Source organism: Dunckerocampus dactyliophorus, chromosome 7 (assembly GCF_027744805.1).
Source record: "Dunckerocampus dactyliophorus isolate RoL2022-P2 chromosome 7, RoL_Ddac_1.1, whole genome shotgun sequence".
Classification (NCBI taxonomy): Eukaryota; Metazoa; Chordata; class Actinopteri; order Syngnathiformes; family Syngnathidae; genus Dunckerocampus; species Dunckerocampus dactyliophorus.
The window spans coordinates 23,675,386-23,698,039 of record NC_072825.1 but is presented as its reverse complement, the minus strand read 5'-3'; the positions used below and the strand labels follow the sequence as shown (position 1 = coordinate 23,698,039).

At 41.5% G+C, this 22,654-nt stretch overlaps 1 protein-coding gene across 3 annotated transcripts in view; it reads left to right on the top strand.

Annotated features, from left to right (window-relative positions):
- The window catches only part of nkd2b (NKD inhibitor of WNT signaling pathway 2b), a 48,125-nt gene that overhangs the window by 941 nt on the left and 24,530 nt on the right, over positions 1-22,654 (top strand). The gene's annotated exons all lie outside the window — the stretch shown is intronic.

Sequence of the window (22,654 nt, the reverse complement as noted above, 5' to 3'; positions counted from 1 at the left end):
TCAATAATTAAATAATAATAATAATAATAATAATAATAATAATAATAATAATAAATCTGTTTGTCTATATGTGCCCTGTGATTGGCTGCCAACCAGTCCAGGGTGTGGCCCGCCTCTCGCCGGTAATCAGCCTGTATAGGCTCCAGCATACCCTACGACCCTGGTGAAGACAAGTGGCATGGATGGATATTTGTGTATGCAACTTCAGTGGCCACAAAATTAGTTAAACTGACCCAAAAACCTTCATTTCCTATGTAGGATTAATTAATAATAAGAAGAAATCTGTATGAATGCGGTGTGTAGCTTTAATGGGCAACAATTTAGTAAAAGGGCTCAAAAGCCTTATTTTTTTCCCATATGATTAAGTATAATAATAATAATAATAATAATAATGTTACAAAAAGTAAAAGAGTAAGAATAGGATTAAGAAACTAATAAATACTATTTTTTTTTAAATGTAAAAGAATATCAATCTTAAAATAAAGTCTCACACAAATATTCCACATTTTTAGACATTTCTTGTGTGCTTGTTTACCAGCGTTCCTACCTCCTTACCTATGTTTCATTTTAGTGTTAGTATAATTAATTAATATTACAATTAGTAATAATTTACAAACACGCATAATCAAATAGTAATAATGACAAATTATTAAAACATTCCACTTCAAAAAATCAGTTCAAGTGTTGTGCTATTAAATAATATTCCACATTTTTATGCTTTTCCTGCTTTACAATGCATGCTTGTTTACCAGTTTTCCAGTAGATTAAAGCATGCCAGCTGTGTGTGTGTTTGTGATGGGATGAGTGTGTTTGGCACATGAAAGTAGTCTGGATGGAGCTGTGACACCCCCTCCACCAACCCTGTAAGATGAGCTGAGCCCTTTTTGACTTTTAAAGGGGAGGGCAAAGTGTCTTGACGAGCATGTGTGAAGACGACACACTGGTGTCTGAGCAAAGTGTCTTGTTCTTCCTGACACGTCGTCTGGCTCCCGACACAACAGTGAGCCGATTATTCCGATCCGGTGTCCCTGGGTAGGATACGACAGCCTTACCCACACACACAGTGGATGGAAAGGTAGTTGTCTCCCCCGAGTGTGGGGTATAAAGTTTACTCTTGTGGCTTGCTGGCACCATGACTCCAGCCTGTGTCTTTTTTTTCCCCTTCAATGCCTCCCATTCTGTACAGCAGCAACATGACATCACTTCAATATGGGGTCCACCACTAAGTTCACACGGGTACAGACACCTACAGTAGGTAAGGTGGGTGGCTGTACAACAGTAATAGACTATTTCACGCCTTTAAACCGCCCACTCGTGGCAAATTAAAGGCGAGCTTCGCTGGGCGTCGGAGTTCACACTCCTCCCTGAAGGGAACCCACCAAAGGCATAAGGCTTTTATTAGTAGGTGCCTCCCACTCTCATGTCTATCAGGCCCTGATTTATTTGCTATCATTACTTGCTTACAGTACATCATGAAAGGCTTACCGTGGTCATTTTTCACAAAACTTCTATTAGGAATGACACCAAGCTGACTATGCCATCATAGTGTACGTATGTATATGTGACCACATGGGCTATACTGTAGCTGCTGGTTAAGCTAAGTAAGAATAATCATTTTTCCATACATTTCCATTCCCTCCTTGCAACCACATCTGCATATTCAGCCCCTTTTCACTCTTGATGCATGTGAGCCGTCGCCTCAATCTGGAGAAATGAGGATTTTATGGATTCAGCTTTCTTTTGTGGGGCAAAATAAGTATGCAATATTCAACATACATTATAGTCCTTGAATTGTGTGACTGCAGCTCATTCACCGACATTTATTTTGTTTGATGCAGCATATTTCCAATTAAAAGTCTGTCCCATGATCAGACAACGTCATGTTTCTGAATGGAATCATCAGATGTCTTTAGTCTCATTTCCAACCAAACAGAGCAAACTTTCCTTTTGTTTTTGAGCATAAGTGCGAGGGAGCAGGATGTTCGCTAATGACTGCCATGTACTTGTCATTACAACCTGTTTAACCACCTATTACATGCAAGTGGCAATTACAACACGGCAACAACAACGATGGGAAAGACATTTTGTCTAATTGCATCCTGGTTGCTGTTTGTGTTCACTTTTCCTTGCCATTGCTTATGTAAATCATGAATCAGTGGTAGTGATTTGTTAGGGCGAGTCAGCGTACTTCGCATAACTTCTGATGTAATGTACTGTATATTCTTCTTTTCTTTTCATGTTCTTCTTACCTCTAACAACCTTTGTTGAGGTTAGTTCGTCTTTTGGAAGCCGTCAAGTGTTGCAAAACTTCAGAGCAAAGCAAAGCTTATCATTTGACATTGATTTCTTGTAAATTACGCTGCATCCCAAAAATGTTTAGTCTAATGCAGAATTGCATGACTTCAGCTATGTCCACACGAATTTGGATATTTGGAAAAAAAGCATACTTTTTGATGTATTCTGGCTTCTCGCTCACATGCAAATGTGGGATTTATTTCTTTAAAAATTGAAAAAAAAAAAAAAAGTCCTGTCAGAGTGGAGCTTTTCAAATACAGTACTCCGGCTTCATTGTTTGTGTGTGGATGGGTAAAACAGAGCTTTTTGATTTGTGTCATAAGGTATGCTTGACATTATCTCATGTTTTTAATCCTTATTTAACAACAGAACGTGAAATTATTGACTTACAGGTGATGGTTTCATCTGCGCCTTATGACACACATGGGCGATATACAAAAAAAGAATATGTGAGCACTGATTTTAAAGATAATAATGATGACGACATTGTACATCTAACATAATGAATGAACAGATGAGCAGATGTGATGCAGCCAAGTCATCTGTAGTTGCTTGTTTACGATTGGCCAATAATAATAGTCTTTGATAATCTTTGTCCATTTTCTTCTCGTAATATTATGACTTTATTCTCTTAATATTTTGACTTTATTCCTGTAATATTATACCTTTTTCCGTAACCTAACTTTCCAAATTAACTTGTGTTGTTTCTTTCTCCTAATATTACGACTTTAAAAAAAGTATTTTTTCTTTAATATTTCAACTCTATGCAACTAAAATGACATTATTTTTCCTCATAATATTACAAGGTTATTCTCGTAAAATTGCAACTTTTTTCTTTTCAAAATAATTTTTTTTCTCTTAATATTTTGACTTTATTTTTTTTAAATTACAGCTATATTTTCATTTCTGCTGTTTAAAAAAAAAAATCCAATTATTTCAACTTTCTTTTTGTAAATTTTTCTTCTTACAATTATGACTTTACTTCCCAGAAAATTTTTACTGTATTAATGGTAACATTATAAGTTTTTCCGCGACCTGATTTTCCAAAACTACAACTTTATTCGTTGTTTTGTTAGTTTTTCATAATATTTTTTAAAAGTATTTTTTCTTCAATTTTTCAACATTATGCTACTAAATTTACATATTTTTCCTCATAATACTACAACATTATTCTTGTTAAATTTTGTAGTTAAGTTACAAAAAATGTCTCTTAATATTTAGACTTTATTCTTGTAATTACTGTATTACTGCAGATTTTTAAATTTTTGCTGTTTTTGTATTATTTATTTATTTATTTATTTATTTATTATTATTATTATTAGATAATTATTTATTTTTATTATTTTATTTTATTATTATTTTAATTTTTTTTTCTTTTAATTAGATTTTTTAGAAAATAGCCATGGGCCGTAAATGGCTCCCGGGCCACACTTTTGTGAGTATGATACGCTTTCTTGGCCCTGGCAGATGTGGAAGAGGTGGACCCGGGCCTGGCAAGATTGTGCATGCATGAGCACATGCACACGCTAAAAAGGTCATTCTCTTCCACCAGTTATTAATAATAACTGCCACCATGTGCAACGCAAATAAACAGAATGACTCAAAATAATCCACACAATCAAAGCCTGCAATACGCTTTTACATGTACAACCTCGTGCATGTGCAACAGGCGTGTAATTTAAATGTTGAAATAATGCTGCGTCACAAAATAACCTGCAGTGATACCGTGATGGTCTGGCCAAGGATACTGACATGCCAAAGATGCCAATGTTTTTGGCCATGCCTGTATGGAATACAACCAAATCAGCCTAATGGCCTTCTGTGCATTGTTGTTTAGTGAAATGAGTCAGTGTGAGTTGAACTGACCCAGTGTCAGTTCACCCTTAAAGATGTGAAAGCGAATAAACTTAGTCAGCGTCATGAGCGCAGTAAATGGGGGGGAAGCAAAAGTGCAGGCGGCTATTTTGATGAATTTGTGTCCTCGCATTTTTAACTTTACTGTGATATTTCTGTAGAAATGGAAGTGCCTCATCTTTAGTACACATGTGCATATTTGTCAACATGTGGTCCTCAGTAGCTAAGTTCTGCAGTTTCCCATAGCAGTGCCCTGCTTGATGAGCTGCAGGGACAGATAGCATTACTTGTGACTTCATAGGGGGAGCAGATTGGCCGTACATTGCTGTTTAGCTGTGACATCCCCCCCCCCCGTCCTCATTGTTGAACGGGGGAGTAGGATTCCTGGGCTGTCTGGCTGCAACTTCAAAGTGCAGCGCTGAGAGTTATAAAAGAGCTCTGATATCAGCGGAACCTCCGAACCCTCGCCCCTAAATCCCCCCTTGCCCCGTCTTGGGGAGGGGGGATGATGTACTGCCGGGAAAAGAAGCACAAACATGGCCTGTGCCCAACGTGAGCCTGTGTAAACTTAGAAAGCTTCTTGATAAAGCTTTAATTTTCGCCCGGCAATCTGCAAAGGCTTTGCTTTAGGAAGAAATAACAGCAAATCAGACTACTTTAAATATTGATCTTTGGGCAAAGCATGATTCCAGTCGGCAGCTGGCGGGTTGCCCTCGCCTTGTAATCCCGCCGCAAGCTGCAGAAGAAATAGTTACGGGGATGTGATTCAGCAGCATGGCCATGACCAAGCACAATATGTGCAGGAATTAGGGCTATCTTTGACTAATGATTTTCATAGTTGAATCTGATTTGGTAGATTTTGCCCGTAGTCGACTTTTGATAAGAGCAGAGATAATGAGGATCCCTACAAATAAACAGATCTCATTTTTTCCACCTGAAAGAAAAACGCTCGGATAAAAAAATGAACATGGTAGGTACGCAACAACAGCAACTTTTTATTTATTGAGAGACAGAAAACAGGATGAACAAAACGGAAACACGGTCACTTGGGGCAAGTGGGCATATCACACATCAGCAAAGTGCACATGAAATAGGAACAACATGGCTTGAAAAACAATAACTTGCCAAAACTCTCTGTTAGCAGCCCAAGTTTTTGGTTTATGTCACAGGGGCGGCAGACAGGCACGAAGTGAGATCAAAAAAGGTTTACTGAACAAAAAAGAGCACAAAACATGTGATTACAAAGGGAGTATTCTGCGGACGTGGCTCAACCAACCCAGGCTCTGTGCTCAAGATGCAATTCAACAAAACCTAAATTCCCCAAACAAAGCTAAATGGTATTGCAACAGTGGTTCTCAACTAACTTTGTCAAGTCCGGTTCCCAGCTTTGTGCTCAGTGCGCGTTCACATAAAAGGGGGTGTTATACTTCTGCGCAAAGACGAAGCGATCCCTGCCAGTGTATTTTACACAAGATGAGCAGGTAATTATTGAGCATTATGAGGAGGTAAAAAAGATTATTACTGCCAAAAGCAACACTGTCGCCGCCAAGAGAGCGAGGGACGACCGCTGGCAGAATAAAGCTGAGTGTGTAAATTCGCAAGTCAACACTGATTATTCTACTGACTATACAAGTCTTTTCATTTATCAACGCTCAACATTGCACAACTGTGACATATTAATACTTATCCATTTAAAAAAAATAAATAAATAAACTGGAGCAACAACTGTCTTTTTCCATCTTTGAACTATGTCTATATTGTTTTCAAAATACTGTATCTCGTTGTGACCAGTCGATGGCAGTATTGACGTATTTTGTGGCGATCTTTTTAATTTGTGACTATTTTTTCCTTGTTAGAATAAACAAGTGTTTTCTTCCAGTTGATAGATGCCTCAGAGTGCTTATTCTTCCAGTAAATATTGTAATATCGGAAGACTAACGGGCTGAGTACTCACGCAAGTACTGCTGTGACATATTTGTCTGCTAACATTGGCCTAATTATTCATATTTCATATTGCATTTTATTCCTGGTGCTCGGCTAAAAAAAAAAATATTCCCCCGGCTTAAACTCTATCACCCTTATAGATGGATAATATCATCAGGGAATCTTTTTTTTGCAATTTTCTTTTCTCTATGTTCCCTCGGGGGCTCCATAGGTTCTCAATAAATGGTGACGCCATCTCTGAATTAGTTTCATAGCCGATTTTAAGATGAAAGCTCATAACCTTGTCGGGACCAGGTTATCAGATACCAGTTACCAGATAGTAAGTTACTGTACCATGGTGATACAGGTGCTTTAAAGGAGAGCTACCTTCCTTTGCGGAACAGGCAAGTCCGACTTTCCACTCAACACAGCTCGCTAACCTAAACTACCCAAAGATACCCCCAAAGACTTAAAAAAGTACAGCAAAAGTTGTCTGCAACAGAAGGTTGAAGCACGGCAAAACAAAACGTCACAGCACTAGCTGGGGCAAAGCCACACACCTAAAAGTAAAAAAAGTACAAACAAAAGGGCAAAAGTACAAATAGCAAAAACAAAGCAAGACTATGGACATGGCGTGGCACAGAGCGGAAGCGGGAGTGTGGTAAACGGCGTGCTGATAAAGGCTTGATGAGCAATTGGCAGCAGGTGTGCAGCAGGTCACTCAGCCTGAGGAAACACCAAAAAAGGGCACTGCAACACAGACAAAAAAGCAGCGGCAAGACCAGTCAAGCAGGACCATGACAGGTTAAAATCCACAGTCGGGATATAAAATGAAGTTGGCCATTTTAAATGATATGCAGTGTTGGTTGTTGTCCTGTGATGTATAAGAAGCTGCTGACACAAGGTGCACTTTACTTTCTTGAGGCCATCTTTAACCTTTTCAAAATACTCCCACACTTTGGATGATTTTTTAGTAGCATTGAGCCAATAAGTCCGTCGATGTTGGCGGTTGTTCCAGCGCTCGAAGCTAGCGCTCACCTCAGCTCCTTCGGATCGTGCAACTGCAGCGGGTGATTTTATGAATGCATAGTAAGTATAGGTCTTCTTAAGGGATAGTTCTGACTTTTTGGCATGAAGTTGTATGACATCCCCATCAACAGTGACTTAACCCCCCCATTTGGTCCTGCGAGTCCACTTCTGTTCGGATTTCCGTGACGAGGAACGTAGTGCTGCTTAGTTGCATTGGGTCATATCATATAATGGGTCATTTAAGTAAAGAGTTTGGCTTCTCAAAACAATATGTGTTCAAAAGAGTAATACATTTGCATCATAAAAATGCCTTTTCTAAAAAAAATCGAAAAATCGATGAAGACGCTTGCATCTTCTTCCCCCGTGGAAGACAAGATCACTGCGGTGCTCCATCACAGACGAAGATGCGAGCGTCTTCATCACATACACACAAATGCCGAGTGATTTGTGAGGTCTGATTTTTTTTTTTTGGAGTAGGCATTTTTATGACGTGAATGTATTACTCCTTTGAACGCATATTGTTTTGAGAAGCACCTAAGCAGAACTACGTTCCTCGTCGCGGAAATCAGACCAGAACTGGGGGGGGTAAGTCACTGCTGATATGGTCCACTGCTGATGGGGATGTCATACAACTCCATGTCAAAAAATCCGAACTATCCCTTTAAAGTTACACGTCATTTTCATCCATCCATCTTCTACCGCTTATCCGAGATCAGGTCGCGGGGGCAGCAGCCTAAGCAGGGAGGCCCAGATTTTCCTCTCCCCGGCCACTTTGTCCAGCTCCTCCCGGCGGATCCTGAGGCGTTCCCAGGCCAGTTAGTCTCTCCAACGTGTACTGGGTCTTCCCCGAGGCCTTCTACCGGTCGGACTTGCCCTGAACACCTCCCCAGGGAGGCGTCCGGGAGGCATCCTGACCAGATGCCCAAGCATCTCATCTGGCTCCTCTCAATGCAGAGGAGTAGCGGTTGTACTCCAAGTCTCTCCCGGATGATTTTCAATTCTTTATTAACACAGATAGATTTAATGAGCCCCATAAGGCTTCACTGTATGTGTCACCTCTGGAAACTTCCAACAACATCCAGGCCCTGTCTCACACGAGCAGAGTGCTTGAAACGGGCTGGCAGGGATGCCCCAATAATGACAGACTAATTGAGCCTTTCAGCACCACCCTTGGTCTCAAATCTTCCCACAGTCTTCCTTGTGAAGAGCCAATGTGTCAACAGGCGGAATTCCATAACAAAAAGCTTTATCAGTCCACTTTTAAAAAAGCTTAACATGATCACACATGGATTCAGAAGGGGCTCAGTTGTGTGTGAGGAGGCTCCAAACGCTGTAATACTTGACTTTCGTTTTGGTTTGTTTGTACATACCATTAAACCACGCTGTTAAATACCAACCATTCACAGTAAACGTGCATGTGCTAAATGAAACGGAGATGCTCCAAGTAAATAAGATAATGAGCACATCGAACCTGTCAACCCTCTCGTTTTTCCTGGGAAACATCTGTATTTTGCCCTTTTTTTCCCCATCGCCCTCTTGTTTAAACAGTTTCCTGTAAATTTCCTGTATTTGAACTTCAATCAGGAAAAAAAAAACTGCAGATGGCAATGGTAATGGTATCCCCGCAGCAAACTGTGACCATGGTGCAGTGCATTAGCAGCGAGCTGGTGGGTCTTCTCAGTTAACGGCATTAATTGCTTCTCCTTAGCGTGTGTGATGTTTCATTGAAATTCTGCTATCATTATCATTGGGATTGACAGTTGACAGCTGTGTTTATTTGGTAATTAGTGTCTGGCCGCTAATTGAACGAGCTATCGTGACTAACCAGCTCGTGCTGGTTTAAGACGACAGTTTAATTGACACTTATTATATGCAACTATACTTGCTGCCATTTTTTTATAGTGATATTCTGTTTATATGCATATAAGATGTACATATTGAGTTTATTTCATTAGGTGAGAGAATAATAACAAGATTTTGTACTTGTGTGTTTCATATATTAAAGTAATGCACCACGTACACACGGGTGTCACAAGGCACTCAGTTCACGAGACAAAATGATCCATGAGATTGGGTCCACGAGACGAGATTTTACTTACTTTACTTTAATTGCTTTTAAGAATTGTACAGTGAAAAAATACCAAAAAATAATAATAATAGCAAATAATAATATATTGTGATCTACTAATATAATTTCTACTACGTTACACTCGTCTGCTCTCTGTGTGTTTGCTACTGGCCTTGCACTCCACTGTATGACTGACAAAAGGGCTCACTGCGTTAGTGCCGTTGTTCTATGGAACAAACGCGCCAAGGTACTGAAACCAATGCACAGAGTGAACTCTCTTCCTGCCTTTTTGGAGGTGAGCGACGAGGAAAACGGACACACATGCACATGGCAATGTATTAAGGCTGGCAAATTATAGTTCATTTTCATTTATTGTGTGATGAATTAATTAATTTATTATCATCCCAGGCCTATTGTGTTTTTCTGAATGGGAAATCGTGTCACATTTTAATCTCGCAAGATCTCGCGACACCCCTGGTGTGTACACTTCAGCTTCCACAATTCAATTGAATGATTCCATCTGATGACTTTGTGTTCTCTGACCGGATGTCATACACCAGTTTTCGAGTTTACGTTATAATATCATGTCTTAAAATTAACATTTCCTCAAGGGATGGCCATAACCCAGTGCTTCTCAAATAGTGGGGTGATGTGGTGAGATGTTGGGGGCGGGGGGGCGCGAGAGGCGGTGGGGTACGATACTTAAAACATTTCATCAAGGAAAAAAATTCTGTCCAGACAGAAAATAATTGCATATTTAATTAAATAATTGAGAACCACGGCCACAGCCCGTTAGTCACATAGATTGTGAAGAATTCTGACAGTTGTGCAGAATTTGATTGTTGATAAATCATGTTTTGAAGCAATTGAGGCAAGGTTTGAAGCAAAATGAGGCACTTGAGGCGCAGTTGATTCGGGCTTAACTGATTTGTGACATGAAGAAGAACAACATGAGTGCAGTGAAGGACTACACCCATCGACAACAACGAGAGGCAGTGTATTTATGCTTAATACAACAGATTGCATGAGAGCAGGGGTTCAGAACATTCAGGTATTCTGCTGTTCCTTGAAAGTGAATAGCCGGAAGTTAGTGCATAGGCTAGCCAAGGTTAGCGTCTCTGCAATAGTCAAGCTAAAGAAGTTTAGTCAAATGCCAAAATTGAATAAACTGTCTCTCAAACACCGCAGACAACTCTGTACGGTGGCGTTAGTGCTAATGCTAAAGCTAACACAAGATGTGTCCCGGCTGGTTCACTAATATGATAGAACATCAAAGTAGAAAATCTAGAGTCATCACAACAATGACAAAGATGTTAGTCTCGAGATCTTGCAATATTAAAACGTGATGAGATTTATCGCTTAGAGAAAGCTGTATCGCGAGAGCAGGGCAGTCAGAAGCCAGTCAGACTATGAACTATGGCACCACTGCTATGAATGACAATACATTAAGGTGCCAGTGCTAGCATTATTGGAAGTGCACATTATTCTTCCAGTGCTTTAGGCACACCTTGCAATCCAACGATGTTCGCAGCGTTAGCGAGTGGCGTGGCTGTTTTTTCCATCGGAGTTGAACTGCTGCTTGCTACTTGTCCAAGCAGAAGCTGTAGTAATTCTACATTTGATCATTTTTACTTACAATTTGTCAAATCAAACCACAAAAATATTCAGACTTGTCTGCACCCTTAATCAATAATGATAAATATCACAGAATGGCTGGACAGCCCTGACGTAAATAGACAAAGGCAGGTAGATAAGTAGAAGACATTTTTTCTTGATGGCAGCCATGTTTTCCAGCCAATTCTGCTGTTATTTTACAGACACGCGCTTGCCAGTCCCGTAAAGGTGTTTACTAAATTTCCTGGTGGTTTGACTGAAGACCCTAAAGTTACAGCGGGTGTTTTGCAGAGCATCAGTGAGCTGTGTGAGGAATTTTAAGTCAGTCCGACTAACAGGATCTAACTTTGTGGTTTAACGACAGCGCCACCATGCAGTGTATTTGTCAGAAAAATACTAGTACAGGCAACCCAGTCGAGATACATGTTCTACAACATACACCCCATGGGGTGTCTTTTCATTTTTACACCTGACAGTTTTAAGAGCTTAATCGTAAAGCACCAGCCTTTTGAATTTATCATCGCCTTGTATAGAGAGATGTTGCCCATCTGGATGTACTAGTAAGAAACCTTCGCATCAGCAGCATCCCTTGACTTTCTACTCTGCCTTGCTGATGATGTAGAGCGCAGCACCTTTTTGTGACACCACCGGAGAGGCGAGCATGGCGTAGCGGAGACACAAAGGTGCACTGGTATATGTAGCTCCTTTTAAACAGTCTTGAAGGCATTTGGAAGGTCTGTTTTTTTTCCACCCCTTCCTCCCCACCCCCCACCCCACTGAAAATGGCTTCACAAGAAGGCGAGCTGTGAGCCTTCATCTCTGAATGAAAAGCATGTGGCTGGCATCCAGAACAGCGGGGTCTTTCAGCACGGCCCCGGCAGACATCTGTTCCTGGTTTGTGCTGAAAAATCCTGGAGCGGGGAGAAAAAGAGGGGGATGGGGGGGGTATGTGGTGGGAAGGTTGCCGCGGAATAGGAAAAGAGGAGGAGTAGGGATTTAAGGGTGTTTTTTTTCTTCTTTGGGGAGATGTTTGAGGGGTTTTAGAGGAATTGAGAAGGGAAGGAAAGGGGGGGCCAACATCTGCCTCACTTTGGGATGCAGTCCCGTTTCCATGTAACAGCTTCGTTCAGTTGCGTTCGGTATGCATTTTGTTCACATTTCATTGTCATAATCTGTAAGTGGTACAAAATTAATGTTTTGTCACATTTTTTGACACCCTACTGTTGATACGGTACCTAGAGGGCAGAGTTAGGCACACTGCAGTCCATTAATTATTCATTAGTAGGAATGCAACAGGAAAAACACTCTCAACGATATAAAAGTTAAATGCAAATGTTCCCTATGAAGCACTAGTATTTATAAAAATAAATAAAAAGATTATTATTTTTTTTAAATACATAATTTGCCTCATGGGACATCAAGAAAGTACCGATTACATTTTGGTGCAGATCCGGATAAAGCGGCGGATCAAATCATTTATTTTCACTTTTTGCCTTCCTAGTCAGCTTGCATTGGGGCCAAGTGGGGCTCGAACCCCTTAGATCCAATGGATATCGCTGGAGGGATGCGGACTGAAACTCGGTGCGGCCGTAAACAGCAGTAACAGGATCGCAAACAAGAGTAGCTATTGTTGCCTCTTTTCCGTGTTAAATGAATGCAGACTCAAAACGTGCTTCAAAAGTACCGATTTGTCACCGGTACCGGATATGTAAGTAATACCCAACCCTATGAAGCTGTGGTGAAAAATAGTGCCGCAATTGGCGTGTCAAGCACATTGCTGCTTCCTATAGGACTGGAGTAGAAAAGTATCATTCATCCTTAGTTTTCCATTAAAGACTAACATGTTTACGATTGTTCTGCCTTGGTGGAGGTTTTTCAGTATGTTTCATTCGTCTTACTAGCTGACCTTGTTGCCAGGTTGTAATGAGTCAACTCTTGATGGAAGCATGCTTTTTGATCTCCCGCATTAATAGCAGCCGCCCAATATGCACATCACTCCACACTTCTGAGACTTCTGTTTATCTTTTCCTTTTGGTTTGCCATTTGCCTAATGCAAACCTCTCTGTCAGTGTAAACATCATCACCAGGGCGGCCTCCACACTCATCACCAGTGCGAGATGCTTATTTAGCCGCTCTTTCATGTCGGCAGCGTTGCCGTGAGCGTCACCGTGTCGCCTCTGAGTCAGAGGGCGAGTCTCACCCAGTCTGTGTGTTTGATGGAAAGAAGCATTACATGTCCGTGAGGGTATTTTGGAACGTTGAGTGCTGACTAACACTCACCAGGGCAGAACCATCATGATGTGACACTTGGACTTTGCCACTGTGCCAGACATCCACCAAGGCAATCCCAACTGCAGTATGTCCATCAGACTTGTGTGGTTGACAAATTGGAAGGCCGTAGTCCAGCCTTGTAGGTGCAGGTTCACTGCCCCAGTCGGCCCCAATACAAGTTGACTGTAACATTGTATGTGCCGCCCCTCTACTTTTCATGGAAATAGGTTCTTTAGATTTTGGGCACTCATGCTAATAATGTGAAGAATGAAGTCTTGAAGCGATTGAATCATAATGGAGTGCACCACATAGCTGCCACCAGCGGAGGCGCTGTTCATTCCTTGCTGTCTAAAGAAAGGACAACAGGATGTCCAGGCAGGTTTGACTCTTGAGGCCGCCCTACAAATGAAGCTACGCTTTTTAGGTTCCAAAACAGTCCTTGTGTTAAAAGTCCAATTTAAGTCTCTTTCACAGCATCTACAATCTCAGGGCTACTTTTAATGTTTTCATGCCTTTTCTGTCATAGGTGTCCCAGATCACCTAGAACCTGTTTTCCCTGTATTGTGAAGGTAGAGGCTACGTTTAAATATGCCGTTATAATGGGACCCCCTAGGGTAAAGCGTCTCGGCAGTTATGCAAGACTCTAGCAACTGAGGTATCATGAAATTTGAAAGATAATAATAAAAAATACAAGCCACACAATTACCCTTGAAACTGAAATGTACACATTTGGTCCTCCAAGGTCCCTCTCGGATTAATCTTCACATAATACTAGCATGGAAACAGCATGGAAACTAGCATGGAAACAGGAGTTCATAACATTCATTCCACTATGACTAGTATTTATAAAGACAACAATTATTAATTTTCCCTACAATTGATGACGGAAATGTAATCAAATCCCTAAAAATAGAGACTCATTATCATCCTATATACCGTATATCTTTTTTTTGTTATGAAGCAATCCATGGCGTGTATCATTAATCACTATGCAGCATTAGATTTGCACATGGTCATCTTTAATGTAACAAATATTTCCTTATGTGTTATCACACACTTAATTTTGCCATTACAGCAAACCAAAATGAGAGCAGTACATCCTGGACATATATTGTCAATGTCTAATAAAGTGTACTGTGTGTAGGACATCCATTGGCTAAATGTTACTTCATAAAGTTTGATGTGCTGTGTGACAATCGTCAGGGCATGAAGGCGTTTTCCTCCACGTCAAGTTCTTACAGACAACTCAAAGGGGAATATTTTTAGACAAGAGACACGCTTTCATTACCATCGGAGCTGTTATCTTCATGGAATTAAGTTGCGTCGCCTTCTCTCTCCGTGCCGTCAGTACCGCTTTGAAGTGGCTTGCATCTTGGCGCTTCTTTTCATGATGTTTGTGACATTTTCCCACACTTTCTGGACTGCATAGAGCAGCGTCTGAATAGCATGGCAGGCATTAGATGATATGCACTACGTGGACAATATGGGACACCTTTGGGAACTGAAAATAGAAGAAATGCATGGTTGTAAACAGCCACAATGTATACCACAAGGCATTCTCTTGATTTTTATCATTCATTTATTGGAAAATATTGATATGTACTATATTTATAAATGAGTATTTATGTTACGTTATGTTACATCGTACATGATTAGATAAGGGGTGCACACACTTTTTTAGCATGCAAGTTACAAGTCGACATGATCTATCTCTTTCTATGAAACTATTATATAATGTACATATAAAATGTAATCGGTAAACTTTGAAACTACTATACTAAATACTAAGGGTGTCACGAGACACCCAGTTCAGGAGACGAGACGATCCACGAGATTAGGTCTATGAGAAGATGAGATGAGATTTTAACATTTTTTAAGAAACGTACAGTAAAAAAATATATATATATGACAATCCTTTGGAATCTACAGATTTAATTTTCACTGCATTACCATGAGGCTACACTCTTCTGCGCTCTGTGTGTATGCTATCGGTCTTGCCTCCACCAACTGAGACAAAAAGACCGTAGGACTGACAAAAGGGCTCACTTCGTTCAAGCTGTTGTTCTGTGGAACAAATGCAACAAGTAAAACAGGTTAGCATTAATACATTCACAGATAAGAATACAATGAAATAATGCTGGTAATGATACAATTCGGAAAGCTGCACATATCTGTGTGGCACAAACATCCGTATCCGTAAGTATCAAACTCTGGACTAATACAGTCAGTTAAAAACTGGGCTCCTTCATCACATCTTCTGTCACGTACTATTTTGCTGCAGATGCGCTAGTTGCATGTGAGTCTGAGTGATTCTTTCTGTGGTGTGAGATTAGATTAGAAGTATTACGGGACGCCTTACTCCCCCTCGTAATGCTCTACAATCCTTGTAAATTGCATGGATACAATATGACGGCAAAATTTGGAAATAATTCCAGGCCGCAAATCTGCCCAACTGAGCTGGCAAATTTTGTTATCACTCGCGCGTCAACATCATTATCAGCAGGCAAGCCGACACCGATATGAACCGACATCTCATTTTTATGCCAATATTGGACATTCCTGCGTTTTACTTGTGGTGAACCAACTCAATGCAGGACTGTTTATCAACTCAAGCTTTGGGCAATGCTGTTCCCACAAAGTTGGAAGCATGGGCTTCTCCAAAATGTCCTGATAAATAAAGAATAAAGATTCAAGAGCCCAACCCCTGCTTGTAAAATTAATTATGTGGCTAACCACATCTATTTTCCATATAGTATATGTAAATGCTGTCTACATGAATGATTTTCCTCCATGTTAATGGCAGGAAAGAGCCCTTACCTTCCCAGCATGCTTTGTGCAGCAGTGGGACAGTGATGGTAGTGGGCGGGATATGCTGGGACAGCCCCGTGGACGGTTAACGGTTTGCGTCTGCGCTCTTGCTTCGCTGCCAGGGGAAAGAAAATACCTGAATCTGGAGTCCTTTGCTTAATGCTGACATTTTTGGCAAAAACGTCTGGATCCAAGTCTGTGTTTGATCTTGTTGAGTCTCCCGGCCAAGTAAAACACCGGGAGACTCAAAGGTTATTACATTTTAGTGTGTAAGGTATGTTTCCACATAAACCCCTGCCCCCCCTCTACCCCTCTTAGAAGGCAGCCGCTCTTTTCCAAGTGTACTTCATTTCGCAATCCTTGGATCAGTCATGGGAATATTCTTTTTTAAAATGTATTTATGGGTGGTGGAGATGTTATTATGGGCATTTCTAATTGAGCACACAGCATCTTGAATGATGCACTCACATCACCTTACATTCTTGCATGTCGTCTCTTTAAATATTTGTAAATGGAGGTTTCTTACTTATTTTTAGAAAGTGTGGGGATTCCTCTCTTGGATATAAATTTGTTTTTCTATGAATGAGGGCAGTGGAAACGTGAGCTCCGCAGAGGTCAGATTGCACCCTGACATAGTGTATGTTTCACAATGGAAGCTTCAGGGAAATGAAATGGCACAATACAATCTTATGGTTGCTGTTGTCACATGACTGTAAATGACATTTGTGGTGCCCCTTTGGGTTGAGCTTTGGATGACGTGCGAGTATACATGTAATACAAATACAGCTGTCCTCCATTTATCACGGTTAACTGGCTCACGACCCAACTGCGATAAGTGAATTTCCACGAAGTAGGATTCTTTATTTATAAAGGGAATATTTTAGAGCACAGAAAGCATATTTAAGACCTACTGTACGTTTACACTTGTATTACCCAATATAGTTGACATAATAATAGAAAATAAGACGTTTTATACGTAAATAAGACATTGCATAGACTAGCATTGACAGCATATTTGGTGGCTATTGTCTCATCTACCACCTGGTGGCCGGTGTAGTAGAATACTACTGCAATGGCGCAGTGAACATTCACACAGGAGCTGCTGTAAGCCACAACTCATGCCTGTCACTGGCACTCACAACACTCATAACCATGCTAACACTCTGGCAAACTCTACAGTAGCTAGCTGACGTCACACATGTGACTTGCCAGGCCCCGCACACAATGTCACAGATATTACACCACATATAACATCTTCGAAGTGCCTTATATTTGTTCATTTAACCATTTTTATGGTTGAAAATGCTTAATTTGGGCCAAGAATATGTACAATTTGCTTTTATGTGCATATGTTTTGACTAATAATAGGCTGTATTCAACCACAAAACAGTGATCGATGTTCGAACCGCGATGTAGTGAAGGACGGCGGTGTTTGGCGGCTATGTTTTACAACCAATCTTGCTCAAATTAGACAGATACTGTAGGGGCTTGTCAGTCTGCTAAAGGTTTCATGGTGGTTCGGCGAAACACCCTAAAGTTGCAGTGGGTGTTTTGTACAGCGCATAATGAGAAATTTCCAGTCAGTCACAATTTTGGGGTTTAATAACAGCAACAGAATAAATAATAGCACAGGCAACACAGGGGGGCATGTTTTGACAGATTTTCACCCTTTTGTGTGCAGCAGGTAAGGTGTAGAAGATTTATCATACACGAACCAATACATGCAGTCTGACTGTTGGACTGTATAGTAATACCAGAATGACTACATTTAGTCTTTCAGCATCCAGCATTGTCTCCTTGGAAGGTTGTAACATGTTACTTTGTTGTTTAAAAAAAAAAAAAAAAATCCCTCAGACGTTTCCCTGAATTCTTAGAAACTTCATCCTTGCTCCACATTCCTGAAGCTGACGCCCTGCTATGTTTGAGGCATGGAGAATGAAACCGCACACACCACAAACCCCTCGTCATTCTCTTTGATTTAAAAAAAAAAAAAAAAAAAAAGTGTACAGATGCTGGCCTTTTTTGCTGATTGTGCTATGGTGAAATGAAGTCTGGCCTAGGTGAGCAGATATCACTAATATCCATCCTCATGCTTCTATTTTCTTCCACAAGATTGATGACACATCCCCGTATGAAACCGTTGAGGAGTTATGTTTTTTCTCTGCTCTCAACTCGGTCTACCCCCCCCAGTTTACACATGTGTAGGTATCGTTTTTACTCGGCTCATAAAATGCCACAGTCCTCATCTGAAAGCGGTTAGCCGTCGAAACACTCGAGCAGCTTCAAAGCTTGGGAAGGGGCTGCGCAGACAGCGCAGGCCTGGCCCGCTTTCTGCACATCACTCCAAAGTTGAGGGGGAACGACGGCAAACTTGCTTTTGTTACACGAACCTGTTCCCGTCATCCAAGCTCTCAATGGCTCTTCATTGAGAGATGTGGTTTATTTTTGTCCCTGGTGGTAATTTTACAAGGGATTTGAATTTTTGGAAAGCAGGAGGATTTTTGAAGAACAGAGAGGTTGCGATACTCTATGATGACATATTAATATACCAGAACACTTTTGTGCTCTTTCTACGTACATTTATGATGAATGAAGTCTGTGTTCTCATTTCCTCTGAAGGGCAGCCTTCTTTTCTTCCCCCACCCACTTCTTTCCTGAGTGCCGTCCACTTCAAAAGCAGACGGAGCCCTGTGCGCCGTGTAACGTGTTTACCTAAAGGCTCATTTCAAATAAACAGCAGTTCTCCGTAAAGGATGCCTGCTCCCTCACTGAGAGCCTTTCACGGATGCCATTTGCTTCACAGGAAGGTGTTCCACAAACAAAACATACTTTTCAAAAAAGATAAACGGCCATAGCTTGTGATAAATGTTAATAAAATGTGTGACCTTTTTACATACTATAGAATACTACACTAGTTACAAATATTAGAATTCATTTTAATCATCAAGCTCTTTTCAAGCATCCAAACATTTCGGGGAACAGGATTTTAAAATCAATATTTTATTAGCTCAGTCATTTCCATTTGCGTTTTTGTTTTAGGGGTTGTTTTGATCTAAAAGCAGATGCAAAAACTGTCATTTTGAAACCTGAAAAAGACAAATGAAGGACATTTGCATGTTTTCTTGTCTGTACTTGTCTGGTGATACTGGCAACCTGTTCAGTCATTCATTTGATCTTTGGGCAGTCTACCTGGCGGTCATTAAAAGTAGCATTACCCTCTTCACAACTTTACGTGTTATGTGTACATGTTTACAGTAATTGGTTTTAGTTTGTTAGAGAATGTATCATTAATAACTGCATAATTAATTGCTGTCATTTTCAGTCAGCGTTTGGTCATTGGCCGGTCTGCACGTCAGTCATTTTGTTCTTTTAGCGATTAATAGATTATACTGAGGGGCCGCACGGTGGTCTAGTGGTTAGCATGTTGGCCACACAGTCACAGTCAGGAGATCGGAAAGACCTGGGTCTTCGTTGGGCATTTCTGTGTGGAGTTTGCATGTTCTCCCCGTGCGTGTGTGGGTTTTCTCCGGGTACTCCGGTTTCCTCCCACATTCCAAAAACATGCATGTTAGGTTAATTGGTGACTCTAAATTGTCCATAGGTATGAATGTGAGTGTGAATGGTTGTTTGTCTATATGTGCCCTGCCATTGTCTGGCGACCAGTCCAGGGTGTACCCCACCTGTCGCCTGAAGTCAGCTGGGATAGGCTCCAGCATACCCCAGCGACCCTAATGAGGAGAAGCGACATAGAAAATGGATGGATGGAGAATACACTGGAAAAAAGCCTAATTGGCCAGCCTCTGTCATTGCGCACTCTACATGTCAGTCATAAGTTCTAGAAAGAATAATGATTATTTGGAGAAGAGTAATTGGCAGGATTTTCAGGTACTGTTCATGCAGTCATGGTGCAGTCTACATGTCAATCATTTGTTCTTTCGCGGCTAAATAGTGAATAGAAAGGCTTAAGATTGTTTGGAAAAGAGTCAATGCTTGGATTTTCATTCACTTGTAATCACTGGTTGGTCTACTTGTCAGTTATTAGTTCTTTAACAGTCAAATCTTGAATAGAAGAAATGCAATTATTTGGGTAAAAGTCATTGGCCATGTTTACAGTCACTGTTCATGCAATCATTGGACAGTCTACATGTCAATCAGTATATTTTAGAGACAAATTTTCAAAGGAATGAATTAAGTATTAATAGTTCTACACCCATTTCACACGGTGTCCCTCGCGGTGTCCTGTGTGGTGGTCCTCCGGGAGTACGGGGTTGGTGGCATGCTACTGCGTGCTGGTTGGTCCTTAGTACAACCGGAGCAGGAGCCTGGTAAGCATTGCCAGAAATAAGTTCACCCTGTTCCCTGTGAATGTTGGCCTCTGCCAAGGCTGCCCCCTGTCACCGATTCCGTTCATAATTTCTAGGCGCAGCCATGGTGTCAAGGGGGTCCAGTTTGGGGGCCTTGGGATCTCATCTCTGCTATTTGCAGATGATGTGGTCCTGATGGCCTCATCAGGCTGTGACTTTCAGTGTAACGCTTCTGGGATGAGACTTAGCACCTCCAACTCTGCGGCCATGGTTCTCAGTCGGAAAAGGGTGGATTGCACCTTTCAGGTTGGGAATGAGGTCTTGCCCTAGCAGAGGAGTTCAAGTATCTTAGGGTCTTGTTCACGAGTGAGGGAAGGCTGGAGCGTGAGATCAACAGGCAGATCTGCGCAGCATCTGCAGTAATGCGGTCGCTGTACCGGACTGTCGTGGTGAAGAGAGAGCTAAGCCAGAAGGGAAAGCTCTCGACCTATGTTCCCACTGTCACCTACAGTATGGTCATAAGCTTTGGGTCGTGACCGAAAGAACGGGATCACTACTGGACTCACCCTAAGAGAGCTTGGTCATCCGGGAGGAGCTCAGAGTAGAGTTACTGCTTCTTCACATTGACAGGAGCCAGTTGAGGTGGCTTGGGCATCTTGTCCAGATGCCTCCCTTGTAAGGTGTTCCAGGCATTCCCAGCCAGCAGGAGGCCCCGGGTCAGACCTACGACATTGTTTGGGACACGCTCATGTCTCACAGTTGGCCTGACAACGCTTTGGTGTCCGCCTGGTGGAACTGGCTGGAGACCAGGAAGTCTGGACTTTCACATTGAGACTGCTGCCCCCGCGACCCAGACCTGGATAAGCAGAAGAAGATGTATGGATGGATGGAATTAATAGTTAGTCATAGTTTTAATTTTTTGGAGTCATTGGCAGGATTTTCAGTCACTGTTCTTTCAATCATTGGGTAGTCTACATGACATTTTTTTCATCTATTCAAGATAGTAATATTATAATTATTATAATTATTTTTAAATGGCACTCACTGGTACTATATAATGCATTACATTTTGGAGGAAACTTTCCCAACAAAGCAATGTGTAGTGAAAGTTTAACTAGAGGCATAACTACCTGTGAATGTAGTCTCAGTAAGGTCTGTGTGTATATCCTGTACCTACGTCTCTGTGTTGATGGGGGCCCAACTGATCCTATCATTTTCAAGAATGTCAGTGTATCAGAATATCTGAACTTTTCCCCCCTGTGTCATATGCTTGGCTTTGACGACTCCATCCTGGTACTACCTGATTATCTCACTACGTTCTAAGCTCCTCTCTCACATCAGCACCTTTTACCTTTTTGAAGCACAAATACGCCTTCAAGAGCTTTTATCAATGCTTGGCGAGTGTCTCACTTCGTGCTTTCAAGTGGACTCCCTCCAGACTTTCTGCACAGGGCGGACTCTGTCGCTCTTGTAGTTTTTAACACCTGAGATAAGATAAGAATACGCCAGGGAGAGCTCTGACTAGCCAATGTTCAGACTTGGTTTGCAATAGTCAATAGGCTTTGAAAGCAGCAGCAGTGCACTCTGCTGCAAAAACTGAGAAGGAGGCGGAGCCGCGCTGAACTGCCCTCTGCACCATTGCCTTTTCATCTCCGTTTGTGCAGTGGATGAATTACGTTCCTGAATTTCACAGTGGGGGGAGCGTGTTTGGTGCGCACACAGCTTGCCTGTCAGGTCAGGAAAGTGCGCGCACAGCCAAAAGAAGCACAGAAAAATCAGTGAAGTGTCGTGTTTAAAATTTGGATTCACGGTTTGTACATGGGGCATGCCAGTTCAAAGACATTTATCTTCATATGCTCTCTTCCGCCCCACCAGTAATTTCCTTTGAGAATAATTCAAACGAAATATGGATGAGCTACATGACTTTGTTGTATCAGTAAATGACTCACACTTAGCTGTTTATCTATATTGAGCTCTGCAGATATTTGGAGTACTTCCATGCAACAAATTGAGGCTTTCTTCACATCATTACACGCCGCTCTGCTTCTTATGCCCAAGAATCATGGGGAATAGACTTGGCGTTGACCCTTGGGCGACCCCCTTTCCTGTCCACTTCCAGGCTTGTGAGGAACTTCGCAGCCTGGACTTAAGCCTGTTCTTGTAGTGTCAAGAATTCCTGTGGTCTTCCCTACACTGGCAGTAGTAGCAGACATTCAGGGAGTTACACCGCAAGTCTAAGTGAGACAAGAGACAAAACAGGTGCTGGAACTTTTCCTGTTTAAGCAATGAGTTTTTTTGCCCAAAACATGTTGGCAATTCAGTTATTAGACACTTTCCTTGTCTATTTTGGCTATTTTTTGCATCCTGTCTGTAACGGCTGAATGCCATAATAGCACCACGCTACATCCATTGCCCAGTGTACCTCCCTGATGGACGTGTGGGGGGGGGTTCATGCTACATTACTCGCTGATTGGTCACGGCTGCATAA